General features: G+C 44.0%; 1 long non-coding RNA gene across 1 annotated transcript in view; it reads right to left on the bottom strand.

The window, feature by feature from the left end:
- Window positions 1-13,323, bottom strand: part of LOC130294542 (uncharacterized) — a 47,428-nt gene that overhangs the window by 33,304 nt on the left and 801 nt on the right. Inside the window, exon 2 of the long non-coding RNA XR_008848530.1 lies at window positions 12,967-13,026. This is a non-coding gene — a long non-coding RNA (uncharacterized LOC130294542). The remainder of the gene's footprint in view (window positions 1-12,966; window positions 13,027-13,323) is intronic.

Genomic DNA, 13,323 nt, shown 5'->3' with positions numbered 1-13,323 from the left:
AGAGCACTTCAGAGGCTGAAGATTAATCATTTGTCAGGAGGCCTGACATTTGCGGCCAGGTTCCGATCTTGCAAGATGTTCGCGAGGAACTGTTATGGTGGCTCCACCATGTTCAGGATTGGAACGGGAGGACAATATTCAACTCCAAACCGGACCTTATCATAGTGTCAGATGCCAGTCTGAATGGCTGTGGTGCCCGGTGCAGTTCTTCAGCCACAGGGGGCAAGTGGTCTCCAGTAGAATCTCAGTTGCACATCAACTGCCTGGAATTGCTCGCGGGTTCGTTTGCTCTCAAGAGCTTTGCGTGTCACGAGACGGATTGCTGCATATTGTTGCGCATGGACAACATCACAGCTGTGCAGTACATCAACCACTTAGGGGGCACGAGGTCTCAAACATTGGCGGACTTGGCGATGGAACTGTGGCTGTTTTGCCTGGACAGGAACATTGTTCTTCAGGCGGAGTATCTGCCAGGGGTATCCAATGCTGTAGCGGATTGGAACTCCAGATATCTGGTGGATGGAAGCGGTTGGTCGTTGCATCCAAAGGTCTTTCTTGCCATCCAGAATTTATGGGGTCCTCTGAGTCTGGATTTGTTTGCCTCTCGACTCAATCGCAAGCTCCCCCGGTTCTTCAGTTGGAGACCAGATCCGGAGGCTGTGGCGAAGGGTGCGTTTCGGCAGGTTTGGCCGCAGGACACGCTTTATGCGTTCCCGCCATTCGCCATGATACCCAGGGTATTATGGCAGGCGAGGGAGCAGAGGGCGACCTTGGTGTTGATCACCCCATGGTGGCCAACCCAGTAGTGGTTTCCTCAGATTTTGGGGATGACCATGGATTGTCCAAGGGTTTGTCCCATGTTCCCCGAAGTCCTGCAGAATCCGTCGGGGGAACCACATCTGTTAGTGCTGTCGGGTCAATTACCCTTAGTAGCTTGGTTGATATCGGGTCACCAGGATTTGACACAGGTTTTTCACGGTCAGCTACAGACCTCATGCGTGAAGCATGGGCTCCGGGTACCAGATCAGCTTACTGAGCGGCCTGGGGATTATGGGTTCATTGGTGCTCTCAACGGCAATTGGATCCCATTCATGCCCCTGTGTCCGGAGTGTTGAATTTTTTATCGGAAACGTTTGATGCAGGTAAGGCTTATAGCTCCATTAATGTCTATAGGTCTGCGATTTCAGCTCAACACGTCCCAATGGATGGGGTTGAGCTAGGGGAACACCCGTTGGTTTGCCGTCTTTTGAAAGGTATTAGATTTAAGCGTAGTCCAGCCCATCGGTACTTAGCCACTTGGGATGTGTCTATGGTACTTGGCATGTTCACTTCTTGGGAGGACAATGACAGGTTGTCACTAAAATTGTTGTCGTATAAACTCATGATGCTGTTGTGTCTGGTGTCCATTAAACGTGTGTCAGACGTACGCGCGTTGGACATCTCCAGGAGACAATTTACACCTCATGGGGTTCAATTTACTATTGCTAGATGTACGAAAACGAATATACGTACTGTATTTTATCCACTGTTTCCTTTTCATCCCAAACTATGTGTTGTTCAGTGTTTGAAGGGATATCAGATCAGAACTAGACAGTTTCGCTCTCCGCAATTTTCACAATTGTTGGTTTCTTTTTCTCCACCATATCTTCCGGTTTCTTCTCTGACGCTGGCGCGTTGGGTGCGTAAATCGATGGCCCTGGCGGGTGTGGATGTGTTGCTTTTTCGTGCACACTCCACTAGAGGAGCCATGGCTACTAAGGTAGCTCAGGCGGGAGGTTCGTTGTCGGATATTTTAAAGGCGGCGGATTGGTCATCTGAAGAGACCTTCCGGACGTTTTATTTTTATATTGCTATGTCAATGTTATTAGATGTTGGTGTGTTTCCTTGTATGGTTGTTACTTTGAACTTGCATTTGATACAAGCCTCCTGTCTGCAATAAAATTTGGGATTTTCCTAGTATAATGACGGAAAATATGGATTTTATAAAGACAGCAGGCGAGTATCATCCCTCCCTGTGTTTTGGGCTCCTTCCCTATTACGATATATGTTTTCTTTTGTTTCAGGATATTGAGAAGAGTTTGCAACAATGTTCAGGAAGCTGGGTCTTCTGCTTCTACAGTTCGCTGGTTGAGGTTTCCGTCTTCAAGTAATGGTCGTTCACAAGTTGGTTTGAGTTTATTGTTCCAGTTCCTTCGTAATGGGATGAGTTCGTATGTTCGGGACGCGGATGGTGGCGTGATTTCCGTGGAAGTTCGGCATAAAGAAAGAGGAGGAGGTGGAGTCTACAGGAGCTTTTATGGAGCAAGGTCGGATAGGATTGGGGGAGATGTTGGAAGAGGGGTGCGGTCAGGTTGCCTAGGTGACCAGCATCTTTTTTCTTCCATTGTTACACTCATTTTACATTTGTTCTTTCTGCTATTGGGCATAATAAAGAAAGAATATGCATTTGATACTCGCCTCCTGTCTTTATAAAATCCATATTTTCCGTCATTATACTAGGAAAATCCCAAATTAAGTGTTAATTGAGAATTGAATATATGCCGCTGCGCATGCGCAACTATGACTCTTGCGTGCGCATATCTAAGTCAATAGGACTGAACTGGAATGCTTGTGTTTAATTGTTCGGTCATTCTGATCATGCACATTTTCGCGTGCGCAGTCCGGGCCGACATCATTGTAACAGGTTATGTGCGTTTTAGTATGCGTGTCATTATGCACAAGCGCAATGTGTGACAATAATTTTATGTCTGTAGTGTGCATGCGAGTACACTTAGATACAGGAAGTGATGGGAACAACCCGGAAACACAAGCGGGCGGTCACCGCCATCAGAGAGTGGAGTATGCATGTGGTGTAAGGATCAACCGGCACCGTCCATTAACTAATTAAGCCAACAGGATATATAATGAACTAGGTTATCTTTTTCCATAACACCCCTGAGGAAGTCACCAGTCGGTGATGAAACGCGTGGGTTTCAGGAGGACACCTGTACAGGGATCATTTATTTCATTGCCTCTGGTTCTTGCATTTCCCAGCTTCATGTCTGTAATACTTGGGGATTTCCCTATAATCAGGTTGTATATTGTATATTTGTATTTGAGAGTCTGTGGTAGTGACCATTTACATATTCCTTTATTCGAACATATGTAGATTGTTAAGACGCTATGTTATTAGGATATGTATTCAGAGACAGTGTTTGAATTTCAAAACATATTGGGGTGTCCTGGGAGGGGTCCGAGGGGCTCCCCCGTGTTGTGGGAGGGCATGTTTATGCCTTTTTAAAATGTTTTTATGGGAGTTTCTCTGTTGTCTGATTAGACATATTCTAAGTGATTTTTGTATTTTCTAATAAAGATCTTTTGTATATTGATTGGGTGTGCGCTATATGGTGTACTTTTCCATTTGTGTTTATAAAGCGCAGAGGAAGGATGCTGTCCCTCATGTGGTTGCCTACGTAATGTGGGCAGCCACAAGAGTGATTGACAGGGTGAGGAGCAAATTGCTCTTTGCTCTGTCAAAACATCCAATCGGGCCGAATTTAACTATAGGGGTGTCTGTAAGAAACGCTTATAGTTTAATGCATTAAGGACTGGTGGGCTCTGCAGAGTGGCAATGCATACATTGTACACATCGCCACTCACATAGGGATGAGTTAGGCGGCTGGGAGGCCCCCTCCAGCGCAAGGCCTTAGGTGACTGCCTAACTCTCCTAATGGGAGAGCCGCCTCTGATCTGCTTGTTTGAAACTCTTTCCTTCTCTGTAGAGAATTTCTGTGAAATTTACTATAGTGATTTAGGCTGACATTTATCATTGTTTGCTTTGGCAAGCAAGTTCTGAAGTCATTTTTTTCTTACTTTAGTTTTGCTTATGTGCTACATATTTATCATTACTATCACAGGGGTTGATAAATTTGGTGCACATAAGCAAAACAAAAAAGTCACATCTGAGACTTTTGTGAGATTGTGAGAATTTGCTCAAATACGGGAGTTTTGTACTCTAGGTCAGACCTGGAGTAGACTTGCGACTTTTTGTAAGGGGCTTTTGTAAAGGGCCCAAGGCCTGAAGCATCAGGGAGGCAAGAAGTTCCTGAAAGACACAGGATGAGTCAGGAGCAAGCATTTGCAGTACCCAAGAGGGTTTCATAACCCCTTCACTAAAGATCAATGTTGAAATTTGCATTAAGCATGTATTTAGCTACTGCAAAACATCCAAAAATTAAAGGCCCAAAGCCAGAAGCATCAGTGAGGCAAGTAGTTCCTGAAAGACACAGGATGAGTCAGGAGCAGGCATTCTCAGTACCCAAGAGGGTTTCATAACCCCTTACATTTAAAGATGAATGTTGAAATTTGCATTAAGCATTGATTTAGCTACTGCTAAACATCCAAAAATTAAAGGCCCAAGGCCTGAAGCATCAGGGAGGCAAGAAGTTCCTGAAAGACACAGGATGAGTCAGGAGCAAGCATTTGCAGTACCCAAGAGGGTTTCATAACCCCTTCACTAAAGATCAATGTTGAAATTTGCATTAAGCATGTATTTAGCTACTGCAAAACATCCAAAAATTAAAGGCCCAAAGCCAGAAGCATCAGCGAGGCAAGTAGTTCCTGAAAGACACAGGATGAGTCAGGAGCAAGCATTCGCAGTACCCAAGAGGGTTTCATAACCCCTTCACTAAAGATCAATGTTGAAATTTGCATTAAGCATGTATTTAGCTACTGCAAAACATCCAAAAATTAAAGGCCCAAAGCCAGAAGCATCAGTGAGGCAAGTAGTTCCTGAAAGAGACACAGGATGAGTCAGGAGCAGGCATTTGCAGTACCCAAGAGGGTTTCATAACCATAATTGGGAAGAGTTGGTGTAGCAGCATGGTCAATCTACTCTGAGGCATCTGGCATTGGTGGCTGGAAATCCTGGCTGATCCATCCCTGATTCATCTTGACAAACGTCAGTCTCTCCACATTTTTAGAGGACAGACGAGTTCGCCTTGGGATGACTATGGCCCCGGCCGCATTCAACACCCACTCTGATGGCACACTACTGGCCGGGCAGGACAGCTTTTCAAGGGCAAACTCTGCTACTTGCGGCCATAAATCAAGTTTGGCTGCCCAGAAGTCCAGCGGATCTTCAATGTTTGTTGGCATGGCCATGTCAAGGTATGCCACCACCTGCTGGTTCAGGTCCTGCTCCATGTCTACCTGCTGCTGATGAGTTGCTTCACTATGTAGGTGAAGAAAGCTACTCATCAGCGACTGTAGACTCAGGCTGCTGCTGATGGAGCTGGTACTGCTCCTGCCAGCCCTCCCCTCCCCAGCAGCCGCGGCAGTGGAAGATGAGCGCAGAGGGCCCCCTGAGTCAGACCTGCGAGTGGATGGACCATGTCGCCGATAGGCATCGGCCAACTGACTTCGGAGGATCTGTCTGTAGTAGGTCAGTTTGTCCTGTAGTTGTAAAAAAGGCCCCCATTCTGGGATGGTAGGGAGGGTCCAATAAGGTGGAGAGCCAGAAGTCATCACGGTGAAGAATTTTGACAATTCGACAAGCAACTGAGCATGCATTGTGCCATTTGCGCCAGTGACTCGGAGGAACTACCTGCCTCCATCTCCACTGCATACTGCCATGGTGTGTCTGGGTCCTCTGTCTCGCCTTTCTCATAACCTTGTTGCTCCTCTGGCTGCTCCTGCTCCTCCTCTCCTGTCCGATGACTAGAAACACCGGCCATCTCATCCAACCTAAACTGTGCTCCACTTTGCCCATCATCCTCCTCCTCCAGTTCAGCCCCCAAAGGGCTCATGTAGCCTTGAGATGTAGGCGCAACGTCTCCATTGCCGTGACCAGCCATCGTTTCAATCATATGTTATAGGAAATGTTGGAGTGGAATTACATTGTTCATGCCGTAATCCAGGCGACTTACAAATAGTGTGGCTTCCTCAAAGGGCCTCAGCAAATGGCAGGTGTCACGTATGAGCTTCCACTGGTTTACATTTAAGTTACACAGGGGAGTACTCCTATCTGCTTGGATCATCAGGAAATCGGTGATGGCTTTTCTTTGTTCGTATAGTCTGTTCAACATATGGAGGGTGGAATTCCAACTTGTGGCAACGTCACAAATAAGACTATATTGTGGGTACCATTCTGACGCTGAAGCTCAAGGAAGGTGTGCTTTGCGGTGTACGAGTGGCTGAAGTGCTTGCACAGTTTCCTTGCCATTGTCAGGATGTTTTGCAAATGGGGTGAAGAATTCAGGAAGTGCTTGACAACCAGATTCAACATATGTGCCATGCAGGGGGCATGTTTCAAACTTCCTTGTCGCAGCGCAGACACGATGTTCTTCCCGTTGTCGGTCAACATGGTTCCCATTTCCAGATTTCGTGGAGTAAGCCATACTCGGATTTCTTTACGAATTAATTTTAGCAGTTCCTCCCCTGTGTGACTCCGTTCACCAAGGCAAACCATGTGAAGAACAGCTTGACACCGCCGTGCCCTACACACATGGTACGATGAAGGGCTACCGAGATTTATACGTGCAGTGGAGGCCTAGGACACACACTGTCACACACTGTCACAGGACCAACAGCCTGAGAGCGAGAGAATGGAGGAGGAAGTGGTGTGACCTGTCCAAGTTGCTGTTGTGACTGTGCACAAACCACATTTACCCAGCGGGCCGTAAAGGACAAGTAGTGTCCCTGCCCGTAGTTACAGCTCCACACGTCAGCGCTGCCGTACACTTTTGAACACACCGACAGGCTAAAGGACTGCCCCACCTTCTCTTGTACAAACTTATGCAGGGCTGGTACTGCCTTATTCGCAAAGAAATGACGGCTTGGGACTCTCCACCACGGCTCGGCACAAGCCATCAATTCTCTGAAGGGTGCGGAGTCCACCACTTGAAAAGGGAGGGACTGCAGCACCAGCAACTTGGACAGGAGCACATTCAACTTCTGCGACGTTGGATGAGTGGGCGCATCCTGTTGTCTCTTGGACATGGCTTCGCCGATGGATTGTTGGCGGAATGGCTGACTAAAAGCGGGAGAAGCAGGAGCATCTGGAGCGACAGAAGGAGGGTTTGACATATATCTCCCTTCGGCTGAGGTGGTGGAGCCTCCGCTAGATGAAGTAGGGAGCAGATGGCCACTGGGTGATGCAGCAGGCTGGACCACTACATCGGAGCCACGGTTCTCCCAGGCTGCTTTATGGTGGCAAAGCATGTGTTGACGCAGGGCCGTGGTGCCGACATCTTCTGCCGACATATCTTGCATGTGGCTACGTGAACCTCCTCAAGATGCCTGATGAAAAACTTCCACACAGCTGAGTAGCTGATTTTCCCACCTACAGTCCGCACTAATTGACTGCTACTGGCGCCATCTCCAGAAACCCCTGTTCCACTATCTCCCGGAAAGGTAGGCTGCCGTGAAGCAGGTGGTCTCCCGCGGGCACGTTTGGCTCCTGAATTTCCACTCCTGCCACCTTGCTGACTGCCAACCGTGCTACCGCCTTGCTGCCTCAGCTGCTGCCTCAAGGGCAACCTGCAACTCTCTTCTCCTGATGATGATGAAGCCCCTTCTTCACCCGGCTTCCAATTGCGATCGGCTTCATCATTATCAACAGGTGTGTGCACGTCACTGATGTCCTCCTCAGGTTCCCCAACAGTGTCTGCTTCAGGACCCTGAACCCTTGCAACACCACCTCCCACGTCACTCTCCGCATCACTACTTGGCTGCCCAGCGGAGCAAGCGAAGCATGTCTCCTCCCATTCTTGGCTGGGCAGTAGCTGCTGACTGTCCTCTATTAGATCATCCTCAATAGTGGAGCTGAACCCATAGCATAAGAAACTTCTCTAGGAGAGGGAACAGCATAGGACAAAGGCAATGGGAGGACAGGGACTGCTCCCGGGCCATGCCAACTGAGGGTTGTGTCTGAGGAACCCACCGACTGTTGACTGGGGGTGTCAGATCTCACTTGTGATGAAGTGGATGACCGTGTTAACTAATCGACGACGGCAGATGGGTTGCTGGTGGAGACATGACCGCTGGCTGATAACGGGAGCTCAGACCTCTCGCTGCGACTCCTTCTGCCACTTGCCCCAAGTCTGCTGCCAACTCTGCCTTAAGTATTTAGGCCTCTGCCACTCCTCTGTGCACATCCTGGCACTTCTCTGCCTGACATACTTAGTACGTATATGAGGGTATTACAATAAGCTACTCTACTCTTTAAACAGTATTTGTCTAGAACACCAGCCAGTGAGTACTATTGTCTGGACTTTCACAGCATGTAGGCCCTTGACAGATTAACAGGTACAAAATGGTACACTACTTGGATGTACGTATGCGGTATGCACTGCTGAGGGCAGAAATATGCGCAACAATACACAGAAAAAAACTGTATTTTTGTAAAACACCAGCTGGTGAGTACTATTGTTTCAACTTTCACAGTATGTAGGCCCTTGACAGATTAACAGGTATAAAATGGTAAACCACTTGGATGGATGTATGCGATGTGCACTGATGAGGGCAGAAATATGTGCAACAATACACAGAAACAAATCTGTATTTTCTAAAACACCAACCGGTGAGTACTATTGTTTGGACTTTCATAGTATGTAGGCCCTTAACAGATACAAAATGGTACACTACTTGGATGTACGTATGCGGTATGCACTGATGAGGGCAGAAATATGCGCAACAATACGCAGACAAAAATCTGTATGTTTGTAAAATACCAGCCGGTGAGTACTATTGTTTGAACTTTCATAGTATGTAGGCCCTTGACACATTAACAGGTACAAAATGGTACACTACTTGGATGTACGTATGTGGTATGCACTGATGAGGGCAGAAATATGTGCAAATATACGCAGAAAAAATCAGTATTTTTGAAAAACACCAGGGGATTACTTTTGCCAGGACTTTCCCTGTATCTAGACATGTTAGAGATACAAAATAGTAGACTGCTTTGAAATAGGCATGTGGTATGCACGTATGAGGGCAGACAAATGCACTACAGTCCGCTGAAAAATGTACAGTCTACACACAATTCTGAGCAGCAGATGATTGTGGAGCAAAAAAAGCACTGAATTGCGCTGAAAAATGAGGAGATAAGAGAGTTCATAAAGTTCAGGCAGCTTGTTGATCTGTATGAGGCAGCGAAAAGATATCTGCCCCTCTTTGATGCAATGCTCAATAACGTGAATAGGAGGTTTATTTAGGATAAGATCCTTCTCAGTGAGAACAGCAAAGCACTGCACTCCTGTCTGTCCACAATGCTGATGTGACTAGCAGTTGCAGTGGTACACTGTGGTATAAACAATTCACACACAGACGCTCAGCCAGTCTTCTCTCTCTGAGTGCATGGATGAAATGAAGAGAGGCAAGATGGCCGCCGATTATATAGGGCTGTGACATCACAGGGGTCAGTGAACACTGATAGGCTGCATCTCGCATGTGATTCAGGGTCATCCCGCCTACCTTTATTCCCGCCGTAGTTTCCCACCCTGCCAAAATCCCCTGCCCCATGTACTCACATGTGGATCCGCCATTTTAGGTCTCCTTTAGCCAGGAACGCTGTAAAATGGAATTTAATGAAGCGATTTGTGCGATCGAATTGCGGCGATATTCGCATTCATTGCGAATCGAATATTTCATGAAATTTGTAATGAATTCGGGTTCGTCATTCGCTCATCTCTAGCATTTACCTGATTTATCTGATCTTGGAAAATCCTTTTAACAAAATGATGTTCATTCACTTTTAGGTATTCCAAACCAGAAAAAGCAATGGTATAATATAATTTAACATTGAATTATATTACACCTTCCTTTATATAGCTTAATATTAGAAACCTGTATTATGTGCCAATCACTTTAAACATCTTTCTCCAAATTTGTAAAAGCCTTATCCAGTACATTCTTACTTGTGTGTAATAGATTTGGTGTTAATATGTAGAACCACTGTTGTGCCAATAGATGCTTGGAAATTATGGTTAACCCCTTAGAAGTGTAAAGATTTATTGGACTCATGCAACTCTATTGTGAAACATTGATCAATATTCCAGAGGACTGAGCTTTATGGCTAACCTTTGATAGTTTCATGGAATATTGGCCACTATTTAATTGAGCATGGACCCTATTTCATATTGCTTTGACTTACAAATGATTTCTGTTCTCCTTAGAAGGTCACTGCTTTTACCGATCATATGATCAATGGTACATCTTACATATACATTAGATTTCGTGCCTCACATGTAATTTGTCTCATTCAATGATAATTTATTTGAGATGGTCTTGTTTTCTTCCTTTTTAAAATATAAATGTTTTTATCATGTATCTGCTGATATGTGTTGAAGATATCACTGTATTCAAATTATATATATATATATATATATATATATATATATATATATATATATATATATATATATAACTCAATGGGGACATGTATCAAAGATTTTACCCCTGTTTTGTGATTACATTTTTGGGCAAAATTTTTTTGCTTCTTTTGCGTGCATTCTGGTAGAGCATTTCCTCCAGATGTGTAGGTTTCAGTGTACCTTGAAGTGTCATATTTAGTACACACAGATTTATTAACTACATACATTTCATTTACCCGCAGAAATCTTGCGCAATGACCATATTTTTAACGCAAATATAAGCCATCTTGGACTGTACATAGCAAGATGCTCTAAATCATTGATACCATTTTTCAAAGAGTGGATTGAGAAGATTACTATATTTACCTGCAATTTATGAAACTCATTGCGCTTGATTGATACATTTAGCACTTCTGCGCATAATTTAGAATTTGGCAAAAGGGTAAACTGCTTCTACCATACACAAATAATGATGTCCCTCAATGTGTGTGTGTGTGTATGTTGTGTGTATGTTCCAGCATTACGCCCAAATGGCTAAAGATATTAACATGAAACTTGGCACACATGTTATTTATATGTCAACAACAAACATAGGATAGGTGATTTAACCCTTACTCAACCCCATTTGCCAGGGTCGAGGTTTTTGTTTAAAGTCCCATACAAGTCTATGGGAAATACATGTTACTGAATAACTTCCAAACGGCTGGAGATATTTCGATAATACTTGGTCACATGTTACTTATATGTCCACTTAAAATATAGGAGAGTTAATTTAACCCTTAACTACCCCCATTTGTGAGAGTCAGTGTTTTTGTTTAAAGTCCCATGCAAATCAATGGGAAATGTATGTTCCCGCATAACTTCCTGACGGCTGGAGATATTTCAATAATACCTGGTACACATATTACTTATATGTCAAATAAAAATATATGGTAGTTAAATTAACCCTTACCTACACCTTTATATAAAAGATAGATTTTTGTTTTAAGTCCCATGCAAGTATATGAGACTTCCAGTACCTTACTCCACAAGCTCCGCTCTGCCTCTCCTGGTGGATGTACAAGCCAAACCCCATCTCACAAAGACGGAAAGCATATGGAGTCGGGATATGGGAACGGGATTTGAGGTCGGGATATGAGGTAGGGATATGAGGACAGGATATGAGGTCGGGATATGAGGACAGGATATGAAGTCAGGATATAAAGTCAAAAGTTTCCTCCTTTGTTGATTTTCCTCCCCAAAAAGGATTAGGAATGAAAAACTGGACAACGCCGGGTACTCAGCTAGTATGTTATAAAATGTCTATTATGTTCATGTATATTGATGTATAAAAAAAAGTTTAACTTCATCTCTAACATAATACAACCAAAAAAGCCATTAGAATTAGTATACACTGGTAAAAACAGAACTGAACACATAATATTAAAGTAATATTACTTTTGTAACACAGTTTGCAGTCAGTTAATCTTGAGGCATAGACACATGTGAAAGTGCAAAAGACGAGTATATATTGAGAAGACAGTTGAAGAACCATCAGTAGCTATTAAACACTGATGCACTTCATAAGGCACAAAGAAAACAATATCAAAGTAACTTGAAAATAAAAGTTCCTTTCTAAGAAATAACCTAAACTTTGAAGGTGACTGTCCCCTATACACCAACATTCTTAGAATCTTCTAAAAGAGCAACAATGAAACCAGACATTTCTATAGAGCTTTTGCATTAACAACCTGCTGTCACCAGCTCACAGTAAAGCACTATGCACATGGCAGAGCAATGTTTCTGGAGGCAGTACAGAGGCCCACATTTTCCATGCAACTTCATACTAAAATACAATAGGCTGTTGCTTACTACAGCACTGTAGTGTGGAGACATGAACTTAAACTGTCTAATTCTTAGACAGTGTAAATATATGCAGTGACCCACTGGGTAACCTGTAGGGCCTTTTTGGTTGGGTGTTGTTGGCTTGATGCAGTTCTGTATGTTTTTGCTGTAATTATACCATTTTGCACTGTAACTATAATTGTTCCAGGGTTGGCTAAAAGTTAAATGTTGACCTAGGAACCACATGCACACACAAACACAGAGAACCTTTTAGAGCTAAAAGAAGCTTGCTGAGAGCCCAGATGTCAGGCCCAAGGCCTGAGTGTGAGATCGATCCTTATGTACAAGGTCTGAGTGAAAATTCACTCAAAATTTATGTTAACTGGCCCAGTCATAAAACTAAGTCCTGGACCAGCCCCTACCTAATAAAGACCTGGAAAAAAAAGGGAGAAAGTTTGTCCTTGTGAGAAATATTTTGATCTGTTGGTAAAAAGGAGATCCTCCAGCTGTTTCCAGGATGTCACCAGTTTGTGTCTATATTTTGTAACCAAAGAATTCACTCAGCATCTTAATTATATTCCAGACATCTGGAATATAATTAAGATGCTGAGTGAATTCTTTGGTTACAAAATATAGACACAAACTGGTGACATCCTGGAAACAGCTGGAGGATCTCCTTTTTACCAACAGATCAAAATATTTCTCACAAGGACTATGCACCAATAACCATACAGTGGGGAGAACAAGTATTTGATGCACTGCCTATTTTGCAGGTTTTCCTACTTACAAAGCATGTAGAGGTCTGTAATTTTTATCATAGCTACTCTTCAACTGTGAGAGACGGAATCTAAAAAACAAATCCAGAAAATCAATGATTTAAAAAAAAAAATATGAATTTGCATTTAATTGCACGACATATGTATTTGATCACCTACCAACCAGTAAGAATTCCAGCTCTCACAGGCCTGTTATTTTTCATTTAAGAATCCCTCCTGTTCTCCACTCATTACCTGCATTAACTGCACCTGTTTGAACTTGTTACCTGTATTAAAGACACATGTCCTCACATTCAATCAAACAGACTCCAACCTCTGCACAATGGCCAAGACCAAACAGCTGAGTAAGGACACCGGGGATAAAATTG

The sequence above is a fragment of the Hyla sarda genome, chromosome 10, assembly GCF_029499605.1.
Source record: "Hyla sarda isolate aHylSar1 chromosome 10, aHylSar1.hap1, whole genome shotgun sequence".
NCBI classification, from domain to species: domain Eukaryota; kingdom Metazoa; phylum Chordata; class Amphibia; order Anura; family Hylidae; genus Hyla; species Hyla sarda.
The sequence above is the reverse complement of the archived record's forward strand: the minus strand, read 5'-3'. Positions and strand labels throughout refer to the sequence as shown.